Raw genomic sequence first — 21,548 nt, 5'->3', positions numbered from 1 at the left:
GTATGTGGTTTAACCACAAAGTGCTGAGCTGAACTCGACTTTTTAAACTGTCATTGCCATGGAGATAATATTGAGAGACAGCGTCCATTCAAAACCACAAACCACAAAGTTATAAGAATGGGAGCCATACATCGGACAGGTGGGGAGTTACCTGATGCTGCCTGGAGGTGTTCTGCATGTACACTATCCATGTAACTGCCATGTTTCGTCAATAAAAGACTCAAAGAAGACCTCTCAGAGTTCTGTGCCGAGTTATCCCTATCCAGCAGGGTTCAGGAATATGAGCACACAGCAGTCAGTCTTCACAGTGGAGGATACGAAGAGCATGGCAGTAATTGATAAGGAGACGGAGGAAGGCGAGGACAAAGGAACAATCATTATCACGAGAGTATTAGAGCTGGGTAAGCTAATGTAGCTAAAGGTAGACAAGTCACTTTGCCCTGATGGAATACATCCCAGGGTACTACCAGAGGTGGTGGGAGGAATAGTAAATATATTTGGAGTCAGAGTCCTACAGCAGAGATAGGTCCTTTGGCCCAAACTGGTCCATGCCAGCCAATATACGTGAACCCATTCCCCTGCACTTGGCCCATCTGCATCTGACCCTTTGCTATCCATGAATTTGTACAAATGTCTTTTACATGTTAATGTATCCACCTCAACAACTTCCACTGTCAGCTCAGTCCATATACATACCACCTTCTATGTAAAACAGTTGCCCCTCAGGTTCCCTTTCATAATTTCTCCTCTAACCCGAAACTGATGCCCTCCACTCCTTGGTTTCCTGGGAAAAAGACTGAGTGCATTCACCTTTCCCAAGCCTCTCATGATATTGTACACTTCCAGAAATAGATCTTCCCTCTATTTCCTCTGCTCTAAACAAAAACAAAACCTCGCTTGTCCAACCTCTCCCTCTAACTCAGACCCCTGAGCCCATTTCTTCTGCACCTTATCCAGTTGAATAACTGAAACCTACACTGCATTCATCACATTTCCAGTGTTTCCCCACGGCGCAGGAACCAACGTGACAACGTCAACGGTTAACATACCATGATCGATAATTAACCCCTTTACAACAATTCCGTTTTCATAGTATTTTCCATGGTGTAGGGATCCTTGTGTCTTTCTGGTTGTATGATTAATTAAAAACTTGTCCTCAGACAAAACACATCTGAAACTTAATTATTCCTGGGAAATGTGCCATGATTTTTCAGACTTTTAAAAACAAATGTAATCTCTCTCGACAGTCAGCACGCTAACATGGACTTGGCTGTGTCTCAGTAATTTTTCTAGACACACTGACATTTGAAATATTCGCCCACGGAGTGAATACACACCTTTCCTTCCACATGAAAAGGCCAATGATATTCAGATCGGCATGGATCAAGTAACTATCAAAACTGAACATGAAGTTCAGTTTGAATTTCTCATCCACAAATCCGCCCTTTCAGTACTCTACAACAGAGAATACAAGTCGTTGAATTCAGCTTCCGAGCTCCTGCCTGCAGACTGAGGACCAAAACAAAGGGGTGGGACGATGGCACTGCTGCCTCACAGGTTCGATTCGAGTCTTGGGTGACTGTGTGTGGAATTTGCATGTTCTCCCCGTGTCTGCGTGGGTTTCCTCTGGGTGCTCCGGTTTCCTCCCACAATCCAAAGATGCGTAGATCAGGTGAATCAGCCATGCTAAATTGCCCATAGTGTTCAGTACATTAGTCAGAGTGAAATGGGTCTGGGTGGGCTACAGTTCCGAGGGTCGGTGTGGACTGGCTGGGCCGAAGGACATGTTTCCACACTGCAGGAAATATAATCAAATCAAATCAATGAATCTGACTCGGAAACTCCTGGGTGTTGGTGAATCCTCCCCCACCTTCCAGGGTTTCCTTCTTGGTCAGACCCACATTGATTTTTTTTCCAATCTGGAACCTCTTATTTATTTCCCCCATACCGACCCTCTGATGAAAACCATCCTGCACACACTGGACAAATCATAACTGGTTGAACTAAAATGAACCAAATTAGAACTTTAATTGCAGGCCCACCTTTGTTCCTTTCCATAACATTCCTGAATCTTCACCCGAGTTCTGATAACTTTCTGCAAAATACTCCCCCCAAAGATACGCCGACTACTTGTCACGATACCAGGGCAGGGACCATTCCCCTGGGTCCTGTTCTCAGAGGGAGGAAGGGAGGGAGCAGCCAATGACAGATTAATCCCACACATCCAAAGCCTCCCTCGCTGGCACTGACCCATACTGCACATACGCCAACAATTGGCCAGCACTGCGCCCGTGCACAGGTCTCCCCTCCTAAAGAGCATGCTCCAGATCACACAGGTGCCTGGGTGATTGACAGCAGCTGTGCCCAATAGAGTGGTGGGAGCGGGGCTGCAGGACTGGGACAATGGGATTGTAAACAATGAATGAATGTGGAGGACACTGGGGGATGGACAGGTCAGTGAGGGACAGGAGCAGTGCAGCAGCAGGAGGGAATACTGGACAAACTGAGCAATGGGAGAGCCTGACAGGAGAGAAACTACAGGATGGTTCTGTTTGGAGACTCAGGCAGGGACAGCTGGGAGACTGAATGGCCTGGTGGCTTGGCCACGTTTTCTAATCAGCCTCTTCAAAGCTGCTGTTACCAAACTCTGAACCCGATTCTGTTGGTCCAGAGGTAAGGACACTACCACCATTTCTTGGTGGGCTAGTGGAAAGAAGGGAAGGTTTTTCTCAATCTCACTCACATGGAAACTCCATGAGCTCCTCCCACTTACTATCTATGGTAGGGATGGAGGAAACAGAGCAGATGGGAGGGAGTTTAGGGATATAGGGACTGCCTTTCAGTTGGAACTCATCTGTGTTGGTGATATTAACAAGACTCAATACACAGTCACCAACACAAAGCTGGTGTACGTGAACTTTATCCAGAATATTAACACCCATAACTGGGTGACGCAGACCCCAATGTACAGAGTTAAGTCCTGGATATTAATAACTGCTTTGTGTGTGAGAAATCACGTCTCATGAACTTGTGTAAATTGTTTTGAAGTAACAACAAAGAGGATTGATGAGTACAAAGCGGTGGAAATGATCTACATGGACTCCAGTAAGGCATTTAACAAGGTTCCCCATGGGAGACTGGTTAGCAAGGTTAGATCTCTTGGAATACAGGAGAACTAGCCATTTTGATACAAAACTTGTTCAAAAGTAGTGGTGGGAGGTTGCTTTTCAGATTGGAGACCTGTGACCAGTGGGGTGTCATAAAGGATAGGTGCTGGATCCACGAAATTTCATAATTTATATAAATGATTTGGATGTGAATATAGGAAGTATTGTTAGTAAGATGACACCAAAATTGGAGGTGTAGTGGACAGGGAAGAGGATTAACTTAGATTACAATGGGATCTTGATCAGATTGTTGAATGTGCTGAGGACTGGCAGATGGAGTTTAATTTAGATAAATGTGAGGTGCTGCATTTAGGAAAAGCAAATATTAGCAGGGTGTATAATTTTAAGGTCCTCGGGAGTGCTGCTGAACAAAGAGACCTTGGAGTGCAGGTTCATAGCTCCTTGAAAGCAGAATCGCAGGTAGATAGGATAGTGAAGAAGGTGTTTAGTATGCTTTCCTTTATTGGTCAGAGCACTGAGTATAGGAGTTGGGAAGTCATATTGCGGCTGTACAGGACATTGGTTAGGTCACGCTCGGAACATTGCGTGCAATTCTGGTCTCCTTCCTATCAAAACAATATTGTGAAACTTGAAAGGGGTCAGCAAATTATTACAAGCATGTTGCCAGGGTTGGAGGATTTGAGCTACAGGAAGAGGCTGAACACACTGTTTTCCCTGGAGCGTCAGATGCTGATGGGTGACCTTATAGAGGTTTATAAAATCAGTAGGGGCATGGATAGGGTAAATACACAAGGTCTTTTCCCTGTGGTAGGGAAGAGGCATGATGGGGATGGGATACAGAGGGGGGAGTCCGAGAGTGGAGGGTGATGGTTATTTTGTAGATCTACAACACAACCCTGTTCCTGTTTTCTCCCCTCCCCTTCAATCCCTCTGTAGGGCTCAGAACAAGGGCGTAGTCGCTGGAATGTAGAGCTTCAGGGTGACCAAGTGCTGAAGGTTGCATTTGGGGCGCTGACCTTTATTGGTCTGTGCACTTATAATAAATAGACCTGGGTTCAATTCCACTGTCCTGGATTCATGTCTGTGGCTACAGACGCGCCTGTCTCTGACCCTGACTACTGGATCCCCTGTCACTATGGGTCTGCCATTCGCCTACCTCCAGTTCTGCGCAGCGGAGCTATCTGTGGTGTCATGAACCTGGCTGTTGCTGATTTCCCCTGAGAGTCCACCCAACCTGATTCCCCCCTTATCGAATCCCAAGCGGTGCACAACATCTATTTGAGAAGGGGAATGATCACTGGGGCGTCCTTAACTTCCTTCCTGAGCCTTTTACTTGATCTGATGGTCACTCATTCCCTTTCTGCCTGTGTAATCCTCACCTGCAGTGTGACTAACTCACTAAAAGTGCTGTCCATAACATTCTCAATATTGCTCCACAGTGAGTCCAGGTCTGAAAAGCAGTTTCCCAGCAGTTGCAGATGGGCACTCTTCCTGCACACATAGCCGTCACGGACACTGGAAGCGTCCCTTATTTCCCACATTGTGCAAGAGGAGCACACCACTGGTCTGAGGTATCCTGTCACAACGTCTCTCTAGTTTGAGCTAGTCACTCCCATTAAGAGAATTGAAATGAGCTGGCAACCTTCCTTCACTTCAAACATTTCCATTATAATATAAAGCCATGATCTTTACTTAAGCTAACTTTTAACAATTTTAAAAACTTTTTAAAAAACCTCAGCCGGTATCGCTTACAACTTGGCTGTTCCCACTGGGAACATGTGAATTTCTGAATGGCCTGAACTAAAACTGAAGCTGTAGGTCACCTTCCCCCTGTCTCCCCTCGCTCTGTTTACAACCAACTCCAAAACACTCTCATTGAGCCAAGCAGCCCTCACAGTGCAGCCCTGTCATTTTCATTGTCTGCTCACACCTACACTGCCCTCAGCCTCCTGTACTGTTCCAATGCATCTCAATGGGAGCTCAGGAACAGCAGCTCACCTTTCAATTCAGCCATTTGTAACCCCAGAGTCAACATGGACTTCAGCAGTTTCTGAATGAACAGACAGTTGTCAGAACCTGGGACATTTCACCTGAAATGGTGCTGGAATTTGAGTCCACAAGGAATTTTAATGAGAAGTTTGTAGGGAATTGAAAATAAGGAGTTTACAGGTTAACATCATGAAATGGGTGATTGGGTCTAAATCTGACCGTTCCTATAGAGAGATGAGGTGTAATTTGGATAAATCTGTGCTCCCTCTCAGGCCAATACCTTCTTCCACAGCTGCAGGGCCCAGAATTGAGCACAAACCCCAAGGGTGATCCAACCACAGTTTGAACATCTTTCTTCTTTTTGCTTGAAAAAAAAGATACTTGCCCTCAGACAGAACAGACAAACCTTTCTCCTTCCACAGTTAAATGTCAATGGTATTCAGATCCTGATGACCCTGCTGATGATAGAAAATTGCTTTGGAGATCCCCGTCTCAATTATTCTCAATTAATATCCTATAAAATGAATTCACAAAACAAAACTCACAGTCAGTGCAGGCTGAACAGTAAAGACAAATATTTCTCTTGGTATGTGTTGGATGTGTAGATGCTCCTCTTCAAAATGCCCGCCCCCACCCAGGCAGAGGACATGTCCATGCCCCAAATAAAGATGGTGGCCATAACCCAGGAACTATCACCGCCTGAGGTCCACAGCCATTTTCCCATTTGCTGTAAACGTGGGACCAAGAGTTTCTAATTTAGGCCCAACTACCTGTTCAGGGTGTAATTAAACCCTCCCAGTCTCAACTGGATCCAACTCCCCTTTCCAGTTTCCTCCTCCTGCACACACCAAGGGTCATTCTAGGTCCAGTGACCCTTTCTCAGAACCGACAACAGCTGGGAAAATTAGAATCCCTACAGTGTGGTAACAGGCCATTCGGCCCAACAAGTCCACACCCACCCTCTGAAGAGTTTCTCAACCAAACTCATCCCCCGACCCTATTATTCTACATTTCCCCTGACTAATGCACCTAACCTATACATCCCCGAACACTACGGAAAATTTAGTTGGGCCAATTCAACGAACCTGCATATCTTTGGTCTGCAGGAGATAGGGGTTAAAGAGTAAATAATAGGTCGGGATGGAGCCCAAAAGAGACAGTAACATTTGGAAAGACAAAGGAGTGGATAACAATCTGGCTGGGAGGGTGTATAGCTGTTAATGGAGGGGACAGGAACCTGTGTCTGGCAGCATCTCAGTGGAGGTGCTGGAAATGGCAGCTGATGATCTACATTCTGCTGCAAAACAGACCCCAACCTTCCAGTTGCGTGTCACTTTAACATACGAGTCTGTTCCCTGGCCAACATCTCTGTCTCATGCTTACTGCAGTGTTCCAATGAAGCTTGATGCAAGCTGGCAGAACACTCCAGGACATACCAAATCACCCCGTATTTCAAGGACTGCAATTTCCCCTCCCATGTGGTCAACAATACTCTCCAGTGTATCTCCACCACTTGCCACACCTCTGCCATTGAACCACACCTCTCCAACTGAAACAAGGATAGATTCCCCCAGTTCTCACCTTCACCCAGATACAATGCATCATCCTCTGTCATTTCCACCACCTACAATCAGATCCCACCAGAGATATATTTCTCTCTCCATTCCTTTCAGAATTCCACAGAGACATTCCCTGTGAATTCCAAGTCAGATCCATGCACCCCAACAAACCCAGTCCCAGCCCCTTCACTTGCCAATGCAAGACGTGTAAAATCTGTGCCCACACCTCCTCCCTCACTTCCAAAGGACCCTTCCACATCCAGCTGAAATCTCATCTTCCCCATTGGATACCTTTAACCAGAGAATCAAAGTTTCCTCATCGCCCCTCCCCTGCCCTATCCCAGACACAACCCTCCAACTCGACACCACCCTCTTGAACTGTCCCACCCATCTTCCTTTCCAATTATCCACTCCACCCTCTCTCAATTACCCTCCACCTACATCTACCTTCCTAGCCTTCCTAGCTCCCTTCCCACCAACCCCACACATCCCTCTTATTTATTTCTCAGGTCTCTTACTACTCCCCCCCACTCCAATCCCGACATTCCTGATGAAAAGAATATGTCCAAAACGTCGATTCTCTTGCTCTTGAGATGCTGTCAGACCTGCTGAGCTTTACCTTTTGGTTGTTGTGTGAGATTTACAGCATCTGCAGTTCTTTTGGTTCTAATTTACCAGGAATTTCTAATTCAGGTCTAGCATCCTAAAAACGGGCATTTATAAACCCTCCCAGTCCACAATAGCTCCATTTCTTCCCCAGACTTTACAGTCTCTCCCACTCCCTTCACACTCACTAGGTCCCCCCTCACCATGTCACTGCGCCTGCACAGCTTATGGCCACGTGTTGGCCTGCTGGACCCATCCCAATTCACTCCCATTGACTGGAGGATCACGCCAATTCTCCTATTGGTCTGAAGCTGCTGTCAAGCACCCGGGCCCCATTGTGACATGAGAGGGCTCCTCCCAAGAGCATCGGATGCTGGGGTGGTGACCTCATAGAGCTTTATAAAATCATGAGGTGTATGGATGGGAAAAATAGACAACGTTTTTTCCCTGGGGTGGGGGAGTCTAGAATGAGAGGGTGTAGGTTTAAGGTGAGGGGGAAAGATTTAAACGGGACCCTAGGGATAACTTTTTTCACACCGAGATTGGTGCATGTATGGAATCTCCTGTTCAGGGAAGTGGTGGAGGCTTGTACAATTACACCATTTGGCATCTGGATGGGTATGTGAATAGGAAGGGTGTAGAGAGATATGTGCCAAATGTTGGCAAATGGGATTAGATGAGGTTGGGATATCTGGTCGGCATGGACCAGTTCGACCAAAGGGTCTAATTCCATGCTGTAGGTGTCTACGGCTCTGCCCTGTGATGAGCTTCTTCATTCACAGTGAATGGGGCAGTAACACCGAGCACAGAGGTTTGGGGCTATTCAGCCCATTGGGGCTGTACTCTCCCCCTCTGGAGATGGTGCCAGTCTATCCCAACTCACCTCCCATTTGTCTGTAGTCCTCCAAATCCTTCCTTAAAAAAGTTAAATTCCAAATTTGTTTTGACAATAACTACTGATTCTTCATTGAGCTGTTGGTCAAACTGTTCCAGATGCTCAGAACGTAGCGAGTAAAATAATTTTCACATTTTTAACCTGCATTATTTGCCAGTTACCTGAAGGTAGTTACTAAAAATTGTGATGTTAATAATTTCTCCCTGTCTCTCTGTAAATTAAATATCCTGGAAACAAATCTGCTTCTGGTCGAAGTCACTGACTAACCTTCTCAAATCCAAGGAGAATTATCTGATCTTCTGCTAACTCTCCATAAAAGAGAAACCCATCTTAATTTGAGTCGAGCCATAAAGATGTACAGCAGAGAAAAAGACCCTTCGATCCAACTTGTCCATGCCGACCAGATATCCTAAATTAACCTCATCCCATATGTCAGCTCTTGGCCTATATCCTTCTAAACTTTTGCTAATCACATACAACATCTCAAAGGCATAATTGGGTAATTGTACCAGCCTCCACACTTCCTCTGGCAGCTCATTCCATAAACGTACCATGTTCAGTTAAAAACATTGCTCCTTAGGTACCTTTTACATCTTTTCCCTCACACCTGAAGCCTGTTCCCCCAAGCTTTGGACATACATATCCTGGGAAAAAGACCCCGGGATTTCACCCTATCCATGCCCCTCACAATTGTATCCGATGCTCCAGGGAAAACAGCCCCAGCCTATTCAGCCTCTACCTATATAGCTCAAACCCTCAACCCTGGCAACGTCTTTGCGGATCTTTTCCGAACCCTTCCAAGTTTCACAATATCATTCCGATAGCAGAGAGACCAGGACTGAAAGCAGAATTCCAGAAGTGGCTGAATCAATGTGCTGTGCAGCTGCAAAATGACGTCCCAATTCCACTACTCAATGCACTGATCAGTAAAGGCGTATGATTTCACTTTCAAGGAACTATGAACCTGCACTCCAAGGTCTCTTTGTTCAGCAACACTCCCCAGGACCTTCCCATTAAGTGTATAATTCCTGACCTCATTTGCTTTTCCAAAATAAAGCACCTCATATTTATCTGAAATAAACTCGATCTGACAATCCTCAGCCCATTTGATTGAAGTCCCATTGTACTCTGAGGTGACCTTCTTTGCTGTCCAGTGCACCTCCAATTTTGATGTTTCCTGTAAACCCACTAACTATACCTCATATATTCACACAGAAATCATTGATATAAATGATGACAAGCAGTGGACCCAGCACCGATCCTTACACCATATTGCTCATCACAGGCCTCCAGTCCGAAAAGCACTACTCTCTGTCTCCAACCTTCCAGCCAATTTGTATCCAAATAGCTGGTTCTCTCTGCATCCCATGGTGTCTAACTTGCTAACCAGTCTGTTATGTGGAACCTTTTTGAATGTCTTTCTGAAGTCCAAGTTAGTGATGTATGTACAAAGCCATGCTGACTATCCCTAATCACTTCTTGCCTTTCCAATTACATATAAACCTGTCCTTTAGAATTCCTTCCAACACCTTGTCTGCCACTAACGTCAGGCTTACCAGTGGATTGGTCCCTGGCCTTTCCTCATCACCTTTCTCAAATAATGGCGCCTGTCTTGCAGCACCTCACCTGTGGCTATCGGTGATAGAAATATCTCAGCGAGGGGCCCAGCAATCACTTCCCTAACTTCCCACAAAGATTTGGGATACACCTGATCAGGTCCCACAGATTTACTCAGCTTTATGTATAAGACATCCAGTACAACCTCCTCTCTAATATGGATAGTTGTCAAGTTATCACTATTTATTTCTCCAAAGTCTCGCGCTTCCATATCCTCTTTCAGTAAAAGCTGACATGAAATACTTGGATAGTATTTCTCCCACCTTCTCTGGTTCCACAGACAGCCTTGTTGATCTTTGAGGGTCATTATTCTCTGCCTGGTTACTCTTTTGTCCTTCATGTTTAGTAGAATCTCTTTGGATTGTCCTTAAACCTCTTTCCCCCCAAAGCTCTCTCATGTATCCTTTTTGCCCTCCTGTTCTCCCTCAAGTGTACTCCTACTGCCCCTGTAGTCCGAGGGATTGACTCAAACCTAACTGGCTGTACCTGCGATATCCCTCCATCTTTTTGACCAGACCCTCAATTTCTCGAGACACACAACATTCTCGACACCTACCAGACTTGGCCTTAACAGGAACATACTGTCTATGTACTCTTGTTGTCTCATTTTCACAGGACTATGGAGGCAACGGCAAATGAGGACATGGAAATAGTCATTCTCAGGAAAGAGGTAGTGTTGGGAAAGATAACATCCCAAAAGTACATGGGTCTCCTGGCCATGATGGAATGCATCCCAGGGGACTAAAAGAGATGGTGGAGGGTCTATTGACCTTCCTTGCTAGAGGGATGGTTATGCTGCAGTTGTACAGGGTGCTGGTGAGGTCACACCTGGAGTACTGTGTACAGGTTTGATCTCCTTACTTCAGCAAGGATGTACTGACACTGGAGGGGGTGCGGGGGGGGTCACTAGGTTGAGTTGGGAGTTGAGAGTGTTGGTGCATGTGGAGAGACTGAATAGACTGGGACTATAATTGTTGGAATTTAGAAGAATGGAGGTTGTATTGGAAAAAATAAAATTAAGAAGAGAATAGAGAAGATAGAAGCAAGGAGGTCATTTCCATTGGGGGGCGGGTCAACCTAGCATCAAAATAAGGGGGTATCTTATTTAGGACAGAGTTGAGGAGGAACTTCTTCAGCTAAAGGTTTATGAATCTGTGGAATTCCTTGCTGAGTGCAGCAGTTGACGTTATCAACTTGAATGTCTTTAAGGCTAAATGTAGATTTGCAAACAGGAAAGGAATTAAGGGTTATGGTGAGAGATCAGGAATGTGGAGCTGAGGCCATGAAAAGATCAGCCATGATCTTATTGAATGGCAGAGCAGGCTTGAGGGGCCAGATGGCTTACTCCTGCTCTTATTCCTTCTGTTCTTATGTTCCCACTTTCCAGCCGTCCTTTTACCTGGGGGTTGCAAAGAAATATTGAAAGTTCTCACCTTGTACCGTCAAAATTCATATTTGTCCAATTTTGAACACCAACTTTTAGATTTGGTCTATTATTTTCTGTAACTATTTTAAAACTAGTAGAATTATCGTCAGAGAATCTCAAGTGTGGAATCAGGCCATTCGGTCTATCACATCCACACTGACCCTCAGAGCCTCCTCTCTTACCCCTGTAACGCTGCATTTCCCATGGCCAATCCACCTAGTCTGCACATCCCTGAAAACTATGGGCAATTTCACATGGCCAATCCACCCAAACTGCACATCCCTGAACACTGAAGGCAATTTCACATGGCCAATCCACCCAACCTGCACAACTCTGAACATTATGGGCAATTCATCCTGGACTATCCACCCAACCTGCACATCTTTGGACTATGGGAGGAAACCAGAGCACCCGGATGAAACCTACACAGACAACCTCAATAAGGTGATCATCCTGTTCTTATTTGCCAAATCCACCCAAGTAAGTTCACCGGGCGAACTTCCATGAATATCCTCCCTAAGCACAACAATAATATGATCCCTCATCAAAAACACCATTCCACATTTTCTCTTATCCCCCTTTCTATCCTTCCTCTTACATCTATTCCCTGGAACATTAAGCTACCTGTCCTGTCCAACCTAAGCCACGTTTCTGTAATACCCACTATATCCCAGTCCCATGTTCAAAACTATATCTTAAGCTCATCTGCTTTCCCTGTCAAACCTCTTGCATTGAAATAAATGCAGTGCAGTGCTATCAAAAGGACAGACTGATGGGCAGAGGGGGCGGGATGGCCCTGTTGGTGAGGGATGACGTTCAGTCCCTTGCAATGGGGGAGACACAGAATCAGGAGATGTAGAGTCAGATTGGAGGGTGGCTAATGTTGTGCCAATTTTCAAGTAAGGTGGGAGAGAGAAAACATGGAATTATAGACCGGTTAGCCTGATGTCAGTGGTGAGGAAGACGCTGGAGTCAATTATAAAAGATGAAATTATGGCTCATTTGGATAGCAGTAATAGGATTCGTCAGAGTCAGCATGGATTTACAAAGGGGAATATACTGACTTGGATTGAAAATTGGCTGGCTGACAGGAAGCAAAGAGTAGTGATAAACGCTTCCTTTCAGAATGGCAGGCAGTGACTAGTGGGTACCACAAGGTTCGGTGCTGGGACCGCAGCTGTTTACAATATACATTAATAATATAGATGAACGTATTAAAAGTAATATTCGCAAATTTGCTGATGACACAAAGGTGGGTGGCAGGGTGAAATGTGAGGAGGATGTTATGAGAATACAGGTTAACTTGGTGAGTGGACGGATGCATAGCAGATGCAGTTTAATGTGGATAAATTTTTGGTTATCCACTTTGGAAGCAAGAACAGGAAGGCAGATTACTATCTAAAAGGAGTCAAGTTTGGTAAAGGGGAAGTACAACAAGATATAGTTATTTTTATACATCAGTTAATTAAAGCAAGCATGCAGGTACAGCAGGTAGTGAAGAAAGCTCACTGCATGCTGGCCTCATAACAAGATGAATTGAGTATAGGAGCAAAGAGGTCCTTCTGCAGCTGTACAGGGCCCTGGTAAGACCGCACCTGGAGTATTGTGTGCAGTTTTGGTCTCAACATTTGAGGAAGAGCATTGTGGCTATTGAGGGAGTGTTGGGTAGGTTCATGAGGTCAATTCCCGGAATGGCGGAATGATCATATGTTGAAAGATTGGAGGGACTGAGCTTGTATACACTTGAGTTTAGAAGAATGAGAGCGGATCTGATGGAGACCTACAAGATTATTAAAGGGTTGGACACTCTGGAGACAGGAAGCATGTTTCCACGGATGGGTGAGTCCAGAACCAGAGGACACAGTTTAAAAATAAGGGAGAGGCCATTTAGAACAGAGTTGAGGAGAAACGTCTTCACCCAGAGAGTAGTGGACACATGGAGTGCACTAAAACAGAAGGCAGTGGAGGCAAAGTATCTGGATACTTTCAAGAAAGAGATGGATAGAGCTGTTAAAGATTATGGAATCAAGTGTTACGGAGATAAGACAGGATCAGGATACTGATTGTGGACGATCAGCCATGATCATAATGAATGGTGGTGCTGACTCAAAGGGCAGAATGGCCTATTCCTGCACCTATTGTCTATTGTACCTTGTCAGTCCTACCTCTTTCTGTGCCTTTCCCTTGCCTGTCTAACTTCTCAACTGTACCAGCCTCAGACTTACGTCGTTTCTCACTAGCTCTTGGTTTACCCCCTCGCCCTCACTGGTTTAATGCCCCCCGAATAGCACTAGCAAATCTCCCTGCTTGGATATTAGACATCTTCTCATTCAGGTGTAATCCATCCTTCTTAAGCATGTCAATTCTACACCAGCAGAGATTCCAATGATCCAAAAATGTGAATCTTCTCCCCTGTATCAGATCCTTTGCCACGCATTCATCTGCTCTACCCTGCTATTGCTACTCTCGCTCGCATGTGGCACCGGGAGTAATCCAGATATTACTACCCACAAGGATCTGCTTATTATCCTCCAGGCTAATTTGCTATATTCTCTCATCAGGACTTTAGCCTTTTCCCTTATGCCATTGGTACCAGTGTACAGTGACCTCCCACTGATCATTCTCCCCTTTCAGAATATCCTGCACCCTCAGAACCATCCTTCCCCCAGGCAGTAGGGAGGTACCACCCCATTCTGACGTCTCACTGTTCACAACAGAAACTGCTGTCTGTGCTGCAGACTAGAGAGCCCCCTATCACCATAGATCACGTGGAACCTGATATACCTGACATTACACTAGTAACTTGGCTGTCAGTGCGATATTCCCCTGAGAGTCTGTGACCCCCGACGCTTTCCAAAACAGTATAATTGTTTGAGATGGAAGTAACCACAGGGGACACCTGCACTACTTGCCCTCCACTCCTCCATTTCCGAGAGGAAACCCATCTACCTGACTGGATTGGCAGTTTTCCTACCTTTCTAAAACTGCCACCTATCACAACCCCCGGCCCCTCTAAATTCTTCATTACCTTTAACCATCGCTCCATCTGGTCCATGAAATTCTACAGGATTTGCATCCTCACTTCCTGCAGACAATCAGGATCATTGAAACTTTTCTTAATCTCCTACGTCCAACAGGAAGAGCACATCACTGTATGAATGGCAATCTCTGCACCTTAACAGTCCACAGACCCAGAAAAAGGCACATAGTCTTATAGCTTTACAAAACACTACTCTAGAATAAATTAGTACCAATATTTTACATTAAAAAACTGAATCAAAGTATCATAGGATGTGTACTTAAAGAAATAAGCCACCGTCCTACTGAATGTTGTAGCTTTACTAAAATAAAACAGACTAAGATTTATCTTTGAAGAGACTGAAACCCACTGAGTTCAGTCACAGATGAACAGCACTAAACAGAACCTTCGGTTAAATTTGTCCATGCCGACCAGATATCCGAACCTAATCTTATCCCTCTTGCCAGCACCTGGGCCATATCCCTCTAAATCTTTCCTATTCATGTCAAGTATCCAAATGCCTTTAAAATGCTGTAATTGTCAGCCTCCACCACTTCTGGCAGCTTATTCCATACATGTACCAGTCTCCTCGTGCAAAAGTTGCTCCTTTGTTCCCTTTGTATTGGAATAAATGCAAAATATAACATCTTGAAAAAACAAACGAGGGCAGACTTACACTAATTAAAAACAGGGCCTCGAGTCGTGATATGGAATGAAGAGGCCGTGGGGTTTGGGTCTTTCAAGTCTGTGTCACATGTCAACAGGGTGGTTAAGAAGGTGCTTAGCACACTTGCCTTCATTGCTCAGACCTTTGAGTACAAGAGTTGGGACGTTATTTTGGATGTTGGGGAGGCCTTTTCTGGAATTCTGTGTCCAGTTCTGGTCATGCTGATATCGGGAGGACATTATGTCTTTGGAGCAGATTCAGAAGAGATTTACCAGGATGTTGATGGGAGTGGATAGTTTGAATTATAAGCAGAGGCTGGATAGGCTGCGACTTCTTTCAGTGGCGCGCAGGAGGCTGAGGAGTGACCTTATTAGACGTTTCTCAAAACATGGAGGGTTGGTATCAGTAACGTGAACAGCTGGTGTCCTTTCCAGGAAGGGACACGATTCAAGACTGGGTACATACCTTTTAAGGTGACAGCAGAACGGCTTTAAAAAGGTGTTTGGGAATTTTCTTTTATTTTTGTTCAGACAATGGTTTCTGTGTGGAATGAACTATCAGAGGAAGTGGTAGTTGTGAATCAGATTACACTTTTAGGGTGGCACGGTGGCTCAGTGATTAGTACTGTTGCCAGGACCCCAGGTTCGACTCCAGCTTTGGACAAAGTCTGTGGGACTTGCACATTCTCCCAGTGTCTCCATGGGTTTCTTCCGGGGCTCCAGTTTCCTCCCTAATGAGAGAGCAGCCCTATGGTCTGGTAGGACAATGCTGCCTTTACCTTTTACACAGTGATGCCAATGTGTCTCTGGGATGGGGAGAGGGAATGCTGAAGGTAGTGGGTGGGACACCACTCAGACACAGTGCTTTGTCCTGGAGGATGGTCACTTTCTTTAATAGTGTTGGGGGCTGCACTGATGCAGGCAAGTGGAGAATGTTCCAACACAATCCTGATGTGTGCCGAATAGAGAACAAACAGACATTGGGGAATCAGGGTTTGGGGAAACTGAGGTGTTCTCCTTGTAGCAAAGGCAATTGCGGGAAGCTGTGACAGAGGGGTTTAGAAAAGTTACACGTTATAATAATAAACCTTACACCCATCAGCTCATTATACAAGGATTACAGGACACACATTAAAGGTTTGGGAAGATTCAAAGGAGAATGTTTATGCAGCAAATGGGATTCAGATGGAATACAATACTCACATACAATGTAAATATCCAGGTCCTGATGAATTGACGAATTCAATCAGAGTTAGGTGTTACAATGACTGAGATTACCATCTGAATGTCCACCTGTAGTATCCTGTAATACAAGTTTATAAAACCCATCACTGTCAGTTCAGGTTAGAAACTTCGCACCATCCCCTCCTCCTGGCCCAGGATGACTGGACACATTACCCCTTGTGGAGGTCAGCAGTCAGTTCAGGTGGAAATTTATGTGGGTTTCTAGGAGTTTCCACCTTGGGACTTCATGTGATTGAACAGGGCAGATCTTTGACACATGGGACAGAATATTCCAAGAGTCAGTGAGATATGGAGAGCAGGATTTGCTTCCTTTTCTTTCCTTCCGTGCTGCTGCTGTGCTTCATAAAAAAGACATGGGGGGTGAAAGGCTCATGCAGCTCGATGGGCAAGTTGCCTCCATTCTGACCAATGGGCAGCAAGCTCCTCCCATACAGTATCTCTAAAAACAGAGCAACTCTGCATGCTTCACACTGCCCAGTGCTCCCAGTAAATGTTTAGAAGAATGGGTGGGGAACTCCTGGAAAAGGCATAACTGTAAAGTTCTAAGAGGATTGTGAAGAGAGAGAGATGCACAGGAGAAAGGGGCAACAAGTTGTCAGATGGAGTATAATTTGGGAAAAAGTGAACTCGGTCATTTTGGAGGGGATAATAAGAGAACGGAGTGCTATTCACATAGTGGAAACTGTAGAAAGCTGCACCACAAAGGGATCGGGGGTTATTTGTGCAGGAAACACGAAAGCTAACAGATTCTGGGTCAGTCACGAAATCAAGGGTTCATTTCAGATTCATCAAGTTTAAGGTAACACTGACATGGGTAAGGGGTTTCAGTAGCAATGGAGCTAGGGTGAGGTGGAGACAAGCAACATTTTAGAGATTGGAATTCCTGGTGTTTGTGATTGCATAGATGTCTGATCAGAAGGTCACCTTGGGGTTACAGATATGACAGCAATGTTGTGAAGAGTCTAGTTCTATCTCAGACTGCACCCAGAGAGAGGGAGGGGCTCAGAAGTAAGAGAAAGGAATTTGTAATAGCAACTGAAGGTAATGGGTTTAACCGTAACAATGTTTCTTTGGAGGAAATTGCAGTTAATCGGGTAGTGGGAATGTGATAAGCAGTTTGGTAACTGAGCAACAGTGGAGCAATGGAGAGGGATGGTGGGGAAGGAGAGCTGGACATTGTCAGTGTACATGTGAAACCTCACACTGTGTTTTTGGACAATGTCACTTCCTGGCAGTGTGTAGGTGAGAAACAGGAGGGACCAAGGATAGATCCTTGAGAGACACCAAATACAAGGAATTCAGAAATGAAAGGGAGAGTGGAGATGGAGCAGGATTTACAAATGATGGTGAGGTCAAATATTAGTTTTTTTGGCAGAATGGATGAGAAGGACATAACCAGAAAAGATAGACAGAACAAGGAACGATACCTGTGAATTGGCGAGGGGGAGTGATGAGGAGGAAACAGAGTTGGAATGTCTGTAGTTTAGCGAGACTAGTAAAAGATCAAGGTGAGCTCTGATAAGGCTTGACAAGAGACTGGAGAAAGATGTAAGTTTGGGACAAAAATCAGAAACACCATGTGAGGCAGCTTGTCTCGGTGGGCTAGTGGGAGGGAGAGAAGCAGCAGAGGCAGCTGATCAGATTGTCTCAGTCTTAGTGACAGAGAAACTCAATGTGCACCTTGCTCTTGTTGTTGGAGGGAAGGATGAAGGAGACAGGATGATGGACAGTGTTTTACAAAGAAGCAAAACCAGGGTTAGTGATATTTAAAATGAATGAACAAACCTAATGTATTTAACTTTTATCCAGAATATTAAAATGTACAACTGAAGTCCTTGTTCGAATCCCAGCTCGGCAGATGGTAGAATCTGAATTCAAGAAAAAATAATGAATTAGGAATCTCCTGATCTCCATGGAACCATTGTCAAAGGCGAAAAAAATCCTGCCAACCTGACAGTTGGCCAACAAGCTACCCACTGTATTAATCACTGCAAAGTCTCAACAAAGGAATGAAACTGGATGGACCACTCGGCATCTAACAAGGCATTAGGAAATACAACCACAGAATCAGCCCTCTCGACTCTGCAACATCCTGCTCACTAACATCTGTGTTTTTTTGTGCCGAGCTGTCTCACAGACTAGGCAAGGAACAGCCTGACAAAGTCATACTCACAGAGTAACCCCTTACAGATAATGGCCAGACACCACAATAACCATCCCTAGATAGAGTGTGATGATGGAGAAGTACAACAGGTCAGGCAGCATCTGAGGAGCAGGAGAATCGATGTTTTGAGCCTAAGCCCTTCATCAGCCTGACCTGCTGTGCTTTTCCAGCACCACACTCTCGACTCTGATCTCCAGCATCTGCAGTCTTCACTTTCTCCTGAAATCTCTGGATATGTCCTGTCCCACCAGCAGGACAGACCAGGCAGAGGTGATGGCACAGTAGTGTACACACAGGAACCATTTGCCTTGGGAGTACTTAGCATTGACTTTGGACACCAGGAAGTCACATGGCTCCTGCTAATTACCACGTACCGTGCTCCCGCAGCTGATGAATCAGTGCTCCTCCACGTTGAACAACACTTGGAGGAAGCACTGAGGCAATAAGATGGTGACAAGCCTACTCTGGGTACAGGATTTGAATGTCCTCTACCAAGCGTAGCTCAGCAGCAGGATTACTGACTGAGCTGGTCGGGTCCTCAAGGACATAGCTGCTCAACTGGGTTTGCAGCAGGCGGTAACGGAACCAGCAAGAGGGAAAAAACATACTACATCTTATCAGTATGAATCAACCAGCAGCAAATACATCTGTCCATGACAGTATCGATAAGACCGACCATCCCACAGTCTTTTTGGAGACAAAGCCTTACCTTAAACTTGAGAAAAACCTCCATTGTGCCGAGTGGTACTATCACCGTGCTAAATAGGACAGATGTAGGAACTCAAACTGGATCTCGCTGAGGCACTGTGGGATAACAACAGCAGCAGAACTGTACTCCAGCACAATCTGTAATCTCATGGGTTTGTAAATCCTGCACTCACCCATCACAATGGACAGGAAAGGACAGCATGCCATGAGCAGCACCAGACAGACATAAAAATGAAGTGTCAACCTGGTGAAGCTACCAAGCAGGACTATCTGCACATCAAACAGCATCAGCAGCAAGCAACTGAGCTAAGTGATCCCACAATCAATGGATCAGATCAGAGCTCTGCAGTTCTGCCACACCCAGTTGTGAATGGTAATGGACAATTAAACAACTCTTTGCAGGAAGCACCACAGATATCCCCACCCTTACTGATGGAGGGGTTTCACACATCCATGCAAAAGACAAGATGACAGCATTTGCAGTAATTTTCAGCCAAATGCAAAGTGGGATGATCCACGTCAGCCTTCCCCAGTGGTTCCTAACTTCACAGATGTGAGCTTTCTGCCAGTTCAATTTAGTTCGAACAATATCGAGAAATGGTTAAGTAGTGTAAAGGCTATGGGTCCTGCTAACAGTCTGGCAATAATACTGATAGATTGTGCTCCAGAACTTGCCACCCACCAAGTCACGTACCGCTCCAGCACTGGCATCGACCGACAATGTGGAACATTGCCCAGGGATATTCAACACAAAAACACAGGGCAAATCCAACTCAAGCAACTTCCCTCTGTCAGTCCACACTCAATCAGCAGTAAAGTGATGGAAGATGTCATCAACAGGGCTATCAAACAGCAGCTGCTCAGCAACAGCCAGCTGAGCGACACTCATTTTAGGCTGCACCAGGGCCACTCAGCTCCCGATTGTGTTACTGCCCTGATTCACAACCTGACAACCAGCTGAATCCCGGAGGTGAGGTGAGGGGAACAGCCCAGTCCCACTCCAACACCACTATATCAAGGTGATTCCACCCTCATCTCAGCTCATATACTGAAACTCTCATCCATCGTGTGTCATCTCAAAACTTAATTATCCAAACACACTCCTGGCCAGCCTCCCAAATTCAACCTCCCTGTAATCTCAAGAAAAAATGAAAGCTCTATCGCCCACGTGCTCACTTCTCCCCAAACATGTTGATCTGTCAAAAGGCTCCTATTCATAAGCAACAACAATTTAAAATTCTCATTCTTGATTTGATTCCTGGCTGTTATCATCCCTAGCGCCCTGCACCACACATCCTTTATCGAGGTCTCAACCCATTTTCTTCGAGACTCCCAACGATTGGTTAATTCATTACTTCAACTGTGTAGCTGATTCTACAGTTACTAAAGCAACATGGTCTGGAACTTACAGACAAAACCTCACAGGTCTGCTTTTCACCTTTAAGAAATCCCTCAAAGCCTGCTTTTTGGCAATGCTTTTGGTCACCTGTCCTAAAATCTCCATCCATGGCCTTATTTCTAAAGTTCTCAATTACATTTTTGTGAAATTATAAGCATGATCATAAAACTACAAACTGTTCTTGATTTGGACATTATCTTCAAATAATCACTGTTGCTGTAATGAATAATCTGTAATGTCTCTTACCCAACCACATTGTGGGAGCACCTTCACCACACAAACTGCAGCTGTACAAGAAAGTCAAACATCACCCTCTCCACAAGCAACAGGGCTTTGGCATTAATCACTGGTATCTGTGGAAGGAGAAACAAAGTTAATGTTTCAGGGAATGCAAAATGGATTACAGGTAATGAAAATGGGTCAGAATTTGATTATCAGAAATGGATGGAAAATACACTTGCTTATTGGAAAAAAGAATTCTTGACTGTCAAAAATACTCAAGAAAAAATAATCTGGGCAAACAATTCTTCCGTTGCCTCCATGTCCAAGATTACTTTCACAATCAGGACTCCTGCCCACATTCCAAGGACCCCTTCACCCACCTCCAACACACTGCATCCACCTGGACACCCCGTGCTGGCCTATTACCTGCCCTCGACCTTTCATTTCCAACTGCCGCCGGGACATTAGCTGCCTTAACCTGTCTACCCCCCTCCCCCACTCCAACCTCTCACCCTCACAACGTGCAGCCCTCCAATCCCTCTGCTCCAAACCCAACTTCACCATTTTGCCAGCAGATAAAGGGGGCGCAGTGTTAGTCTGGCGCACTGACCTTGACACTGCTGAAGCCAAATGCCAACTCGAGGACACCTCTTCTTACTGCCCCCTCGACCATTACCCCACCCCCATCACCAAACCTTCATCTCCCAGACCACACAGAACCTCATCAACTCAGGAGATCTCCCACCCACAGCTTCCAACCTCATAGTCCAGGAACCCCGCACTGCGCGGTTCTACCTCCTTCCCAAGGTCCACAAGCCTGACCACTCTGGCCGACCCATTGTCTCAGCATGCTCCTGCCCCACTAAACTCATCTCTACCTACCATGACACTGTCCTATCCCCCCA

General features: G+C 45.4%; 1 long non-coding RNA gene across 1 annotated transcript; it reads right to left on the bottom strand.

The window, feature by feature from the left end:
- Nucleotides 1-16,111: 16,111 nt before the first annotated feature.
- Nucleotides 16,112-20,769, bottom strand: LOC140470083 (uncharacterized). The gene is made up of 3 exons (XR_011956358.1): nt 20,668-20,769; nt 17,936-18,018; nt 16,112-16,208 (listed from the first exon to the last, which is right to left on the bottom strand). It is a non-coding gene; the product is annotated as an uncharacterized lncRNA (long non-coding RNA).
- Between the last annotated feature and the right edge of the window lie 779 nt (nt 20,770-21,548).

The sequence above is a fragment of the Chiloscyllium punctatum genome, chromosome 50, assembly GCF_047496795.1.
Source record: "Chiloscyllium punctatum isolate Juve2018m chromosome 50, sChiPun1.3, whole genome shotgun sequence".
In the NCBI taxonomy this organism is placed as follows: Eukaryota; Metazoa; Chordata; class Chondrichthyes; order Orectolobiformes; family Hemiscylliidae; genus Chiloscyllium; species Chiloscyllium punctatum.
Note: the sequence above shows the minus strand (reverse complement) of the source record. Positions and strands in the feature narration are given on the sequence as shown.